Below are 7221 nucleotides of genomic sequence, written 5' to 3' on the forward strand. Positions count from 1 at the left end.
AAAAAAAAAAAAAAAGAGTGTGGATTTGTATCCATGTTGGCTTTGCTTTAAGGCTGTTATAACATTAATGCCGTTTAAACTGTTCATTGAAGCCTAATACATTTTAATCCTAAAACATTGCAAATGGTGACTTACTATCTATCAGTTAAGACACTTCATTCTCCAGGTGAAATCCGAAAGCGTTTCATCGGTCTAAAAACACTCCTACGGATTAAAGTGATCCCAAAATCATAAGTTCTAGCAGTAAGACTTAGAATACAAGGGACAGCTCTAGAAATTCAATCAAGAAATACTAAGTGCTTATTATTCACAAAGCAATGAACAGGGCCCTTAAACACTTCTTTGTGCAATGTAAGATCTGAAGGCTCAGGAAATAATTCCCACAAAAGTTACTGTGGCGATAGAACAATTGCTACATCACTGTTTCAAAGCTAGGCTGCGACAATAAACTGAGCAGGCTGATGTATACACTCTTCCTTCCCCTGGTTCTTATGGCCCACACTTTGTTCCCAACCACCCACTAGCATAATTTGTAGCTTTGTATTGGGAAATGGAAGTTAAGATTTCAGAAAATGGTCGGAAGCCTAGCAGGGGGTGGGAGGGTGGAAGACTATGTGAATTTTAAGCAATACCTTCTCATATGTGGCGGCTCAGGGAAATGGGCATAGGTTCAGACAATTCCGTTTAGTCTTTCCCTAAGAATCATGCTTTTAAACCATTCCGTCAGGGCTGAGAGATGGTTTGGTGGTTGAGAGTATTTGTTGCTCTTGCAGATAATCTGGGTTCGTCCCAGCACCCACAAGCTAGCTCACAACCATCTATAACCCCAGTTCCAGGGGATATGATGCTCTTTTCTAACTTCCATGGGCACCAAGCATGCATGTGATACACACAGATACATTCAGGAGAAGCACTCATACACACAAATACGTCTTTTAAAAAGCTCAAAATATAAATAATAAGCAAAACCATTCAATATGTTGATAACCTCTGTGTAATGTTAGAAGTCAAATCCAGTGTCTTACACATGATAGGCAAGCATACTACCACTGAGCAACATCTGAAGTCCCTATAATAACACTGTATTTGTTATTTTAGCTTTTATTTTACAGACAGGGACTCACGGTGTAAGCCTTGCTGGCCTGTAACTTACTATGTAGACCAGACTGGCTGGAAATGGACAGAGATCCCTCCAAATCTACCACCACGCCCATTATTATACTGGTAGCAATCTTTTTAAAGCTGGGTACGTGGATGTTTGTTTTATTGTTGTTTTCCTTGACACATTAAATCTTTAATATTGACTTTAATTAATAAATAAAATAAAGATTTTAGAAGACAAAAAAATAATAAAATCAAAAGGACTAATGTTAATAGGAAAGCCACTTCCAATAAATCTCTTGACAAAAAAACCTCACCAGTGTAGGCCCAAAACAGAACTCTCTGAGCCAGAAACCTTCAAGTAAAAAAGAGTTTGTACACACATTCCCCCTCGGCTATTTCGTTAGTACACATTATATAGAAACTATGCAGTGGACTATCATCTGATACCTAGAAATTGGTAAGGAAAAAGATGGAAAGTAGGGATATTAATTATATGTGTTCAGATGTAAAAACTTTCAGAAAAAGAAAACAGTGTTGAACAGAAAGAAATGGCCATTCTCTCCACAGCAAAATAGTCCTATGAGAATTCATTCATCCAGCTAATGGTTTCTTAACTCCTTCTATGTAGTGGACACAATAATAGGCTTGGACTGAGATTTTAAAAAAATAATAATAATATTTAAAGATCAGTCTAGTGGCAGAAAACTATTAGAATAAGGGGAAAAAGAAGTCTGGAGATAAGGCTCAGTGGCTAGAGTGGTTCTCTCAAATTCTCAAATATACAAAGACCTGGGTTCAACCCTCAGCTTGCAAAAAGCCAATATAGCACATACGTATAATACAGGACATCATTGATTATATAGTGAATTCAAGGTCAACCTGGGCTACATAAGATTAATAATAATAGGGGGCTGGAGAGATGGCTCAGTGGTTAAGAGCACCGACTGCTCTTCCAGAAGTCCTGAGTTCAGTTCCCAGCAACCACATGGTGGCTCACAGCCATCTGTTATGGGATCTGATGCCCTCTTCTAGTGTGTCTGAAGCCAGCTACAGTGTACTTACATATAATAAATAAATCTTTAAAAAACGATTATTAATAATAATAATACAAGAAGGAGGGGAGAGAGGCAGAGAGGACTTGTTAACTTTGATTGCCAAAGCCCTTCCCTGGTCCACTGAATCAGAATTTCCTGCAGTCAAGGTGAAGGCGGTTTGTAAAAGCTCTATGAGCACTCGGATCCAAACCAGCAAGGTTAGAAGCCACCAGCCCGCTGGCTCTGGAACTTGAGTGTGCATCAGGGTTACCCGGAGAACTTGCTAAACACTGGTGGCTGCATCCCACACCTGGGGGTGGGGCCGATGGGGGTCCGTCTAGAGTGGAACTCTGGTATTAACTCTTATTCATTTGTCCATTGTCACTGTGTATGGGGGCAGCAGAAGTGTATGTGTGAGAGAAATGATAACTTAGTACAATTGGTTCTCTTTGCACATCAAGCTGAATTCATCTGACTTGCAAGGCAAATGCTTTTACCTCCTGAGCCTCTTTCCAGGGGCCCCATTTTCTCCTCCCTTCCCCCACCCCTACCCTGCCCCCTTGCTAGAGAAGGAACCTAGGGCCCTATGCCTACTAGGCAGGCACTCTACTGCTGGATTTATCCAGCCCCCTGCTTTGGAATTTCATTGTGATAGACTTTACTCTGTAGTTGACTCTGCTAGGAACTTGCTAGCAGCCCAGGCAGACCTCAAACTCACAGCAATCCTCCTGCTCCAGACTTCAGATTGCTGGGTCACTTGGCCCAGGTAACACAGTTGCCCAGGTGATACAGGTCTGCTCAACAGAGCACTGTGCTGTGAGAGCACCCGTCCCATCTAAATTACACTGCTAAGAGACTCTTGAGTCTCATTAGATTCAATTTCAGCATCAGATGTACCCCATGCTTCATCTCAGCAACAATTTAGACGTAGTTTTGAGTGCAAACAAAGGAAAAATATCAATCGTTAAGCAAATCATCCTTTGCTTTCTCCCTGAAGTCAGAACCCACTTCCAGGGCAAATTGTATCAGCACACACGTTTGACACGTGTGGGAATTGCAGAAAGCTTTTCAAAGCCATTTTGTCCCCTTGTGACTTCTAATTTGCTCTCGGTAGGATTGTACTGTGAACCTTTTATAGAATCAGTGTCTTAAGCATTTGTCTCAAGTATACTAACACCACCAACTTTATGTCGATAAAATCAATCTTTGGTCAGAGGCTAAAGCACCTAGCACACCAGTGTGAGGACCAGAATTTTAATTAATTCCCAGAACCCAGAACATAAAAGCCAAGAGGGTATGTATGGTGCTCACCCAGCATCCCAGTGCGCAGGTGTCAGAGACAAAGGATCCATCCCTAGGGCAAGCTGGCTAGCTAGACTACCCAAATCTACAAGCTCTGGGTTCATCAAGAAACCCTGCCTCAAAAAGATACCCAACATCCATTTCTAGCTTCCATAAGCACATGTATGCACACACATGTACTATCACATATATCCACATGTACGCACACCACAAATACACACATGCAAAAAAAAAAAAAAAAAAACTTTTCCCAGAAGTGTCACTTAACAGAACATTCCAATAAAGATGTGGTGACTTGCTGGGAGAGGTGAGCAGCAGATTATAGCTCTTGTGTCCAAGCTCTAGGACCAGAGTTTGAACCCTGGGCCCCAAACGACAGAAAGAAGAACAGAAAGTTTCCTCTGGCATGCACAAACCCACACATATATACACCCACACAAATGAATAAATGGAAGTTTTAAAGATGAAGATATGGCCTTTAATCCCAGCACTCGGGAGGCAGAGGCAGGTGGATTTCTGAGTTCAAGGCCAGCCTGGTCTACAAAGTGAGTTCCAGGACAGCCAGGGCTATACAGAGAAACCCTGTCTCAGAAAACCAAAAAAAAAAAAAAAAAAAAAAAAAAAAAAAAAAAAAAAAAAAAAAAAAAAAGATGAAGATATGATAACAGCATGTGCTAAAGAGCATTTTTAACCAAAAGATTCGTTGGATGTTTTTCTAATCACTTAGCATGGTATCCTTTCTAATGATATCCTAGACCAGTGGGGAAATCTAAACACAGTTATAAGAACATTTAAAATTCTTTGTTTAAAACATGTTTCTGTTTTCCTAGGCTCACATTGAATTTAATATGACTTTGCAAGAAAATGCTTACCATCTGGATTTGGTGTTTCTTCTGTTCCTTCCAGCCTTTAATATATTTTTACGGGCTGGTGAGATGGCTCAGTGGGTAAGAGCACCCGATTGCTCTTCCGAAGGTCCGGAGTTCAAATCCCAGCAACCACATGGTGGCTCACAACCATCTGGAACGAGATCTGACTCCCTCTTCTGGAGTGTCTGAAGACATCTACACTGTACTTACATATAATAAATAAATAAATAAAAACGTTTAATATATTTTTACATGGAGGTATTGTCTCCACCACTAAAACAAAACAAAAACCAAAAAACACCAAGTCTGAGGTAAGGTTGTGTGAATAACGGCGCTCCTGCAGAGCTATTTTTATAGTGTGAATTTCTAATTTCATACAGCACCTGTGCCATAAAAGCAGGCATCAGGGAGTCAGCGTTAGAAGCTTTAAAAATTAGCTCTCTTCATTTTTAAAATTTTATGGATTCAACTTAACATTAGGTTGTAACTGGACAGGATAGTACCGGCCTAATATTCCAGCTATGAGACTAAAGTAGAGAATGACCTCAATTTCAAGGCCAACCTGGGCTATTAGTGAATCCCAGGCTAGTCTAACTCCTTCCAGTTTGCTCTGTGCTGGTAAAACAGCCCCCAGGAAGTTATCGTGTCAATGTGAGCCTCCCTCTCCCATCATTGTACACTGAGCTCTGCTTCAGCCTTTGGGATCATAGGAGTACTCATGGCTAGTCCTGTTGCAACAGGGTCTATGGTTAAGCCACATTCTGAACTCTTTTATGGCCTCTTCTTCCAGCAGATCTGGTCTCCAAGATGGAAACTGAAGTCCCATCTCCTAAATGTCTCTCCAGATCTGTGTATCCCCACCCCAACCCCACCCCACCCTCATCCCCTGCCAATCATTTGTTTCTTACCTCTAACTTGATATACTCATTGACAGTCCTTAAACAATCCCTCTGAGAAAACCGACCCCGCTGATGGCTGGAGGATAGTGCCTTGGGCTCCACTCCAGAGATCCTAATTCAGCCACTGGGTTCAACGCCATGAATTTGCTTTTTTTTTTTTTTTAGTGCTACTGGAGCAGAGAACACACTGTGAGAATCGTCCCAGGTAGCCATGTTTACAGCAAGTGAGTGTGGCATCAGCTGCTTTGGAAGTGGCATATAAGAAGCCAGTCTGGTTTTCTGCCCTTGGAATGTGAGATGGGGACCCTGGCCTCTGGCCGACTGAGCTAGCTGTGAGAAGCTGAGTTGAGAGATCTTAGGGTTGGCAGCTGATGAGGCCAATTGTAAAACCATAGGCCTTTCAAATAGATAAGAGGAGATAGGTCAGGCTGGCAGACGGGGAGGAGCTCTCAGACTTCTAAATTCTCATGAAGGAGATGGAGAGGGTGATAGCTTCCCTGCCAATACTTTTAACCAGGTATGTGCTTATATTTCATCCCCCAAATATCTGTCCTGGTTAGTTGGTTTTTTGTTTGTTTGTTTGGTTTTGGGGGGACATTTTTTATTGTGGGGGGAGTATTGCTGGTTTGTTGTTTTGGGCTTTTGTTTTGTTTTGTTTCGTTTTTGTTTTTTTCAGCTTGACACAACATAGAGCCACCTGGCAAGGAGAATGGCAACTAAAGAATTGCCTTGGTCAGACTGGCCTGTAGAAAAGTCTGTAAGTCATTGTCTTGGTTGATGATTCATGTGGGCCGGTTCAGACCACAGTGGGCAGCACCATCCCTATGCAGGTAGACCTAGGCTATATAGGAAAACTAGCTAAGAGGTTGGTTGGAGAGATGACTCAGTAGTGAGGTGGTCTTGCAGAGAACCTGGGTTTAGTTCCTAACATACACATGGTGGCTCGCAACTTCATTTAACTCCAGTGAAACCAATGCCTACTTCTGACTTCTGATGCATGTCTCACACACACACACACACACACACACACACACACACACACAGAATAAATACTTTAAAGGTTTCTGAAATGGCAACTGTCACTTGTGTTGTGTGCATTTTGGACTATGCAGATCAAGGGGTAATAACCAAATACCCATGGATTTCCAAAAAGTTCATCACCCACTAAATTCTGCCCAGCATCAGATTTTGCCCATAGAACCCTTTAGAAGACCTTACCTGATTTCAGCCAGTTCTCCAACCACTTTCTATAGCTGGTTTATCTCAGCTCTAACAATCTCACCATAGAACAGGAAAAAAAAAATCACTTGGCCTTAAGTTGACTGTCATACCCTCTGCCTAAGTGTTAAAACTGAGCAGATCTTGTATTTCAAAGTAGTCTCCAAAAGACAAGTGAGGTAAACAACCCCCTACTATGGGTAGAACTGTGTTCCCAGAAATGATGTGTCAAAGTCCCAACTCCTACATTCCTGTGAATATGACCTTAGGATCTTGGCAAGCACAACCAAGTTAAGGTGAGGTCACCAGGATGGGTACTGTTTCAATGTGAGTGGTGGTTTCCTTGTTTGTTTTCAAGTGGTACCTCTTTAAAAAGATGAAAATGCTAGAAATGCACTGGAAGAATTATGTGGTTGGTGTGATGCAGGGGATGCCAAGGAACACCAAGGATTGCTGACCATCACCAGAAGCTAGAGTCTTAAATAAGGCGGCAAGTTCTAACTTGTTTTCTGTTGCTGAGATTTAAATGAAATTAAACTAAAATGGCTGGAGAGATGGCTCAGTGGTTAAGAGCACCGACTGCTCTTCCAGAGGTCCTGGGTTCAATTCCCAGCAACCACATGGTGGCTCACAACCATCTGTAATGGGATCTGATGCCCTCCTCTGGTGTGTCTGAAGACAGCTACAAGTGTACTCATACACATACGATAAATAATTAATTTTAAAAACTAAGACTAAAAATCCCATTTTCCGGGCTGGAGAGATGGCTCAGAGGTTAAGAGCACTGACTGCTCT

The sequence above is a fragment of the Mus caroli genome, chromosome 11 (genome assembly GCF_900094665.2).
Source record: "Mus caroli chromosome 11, CAROLI_EIJ_v1.1, whole genome shotgun sequence".
NCBI classification, from domain to species: domain Eukaryota; kingdom Metazoa; phylum Chordata; class Mammalia; order Rodentia; family Muridae; genus Mus; species Mus caroli.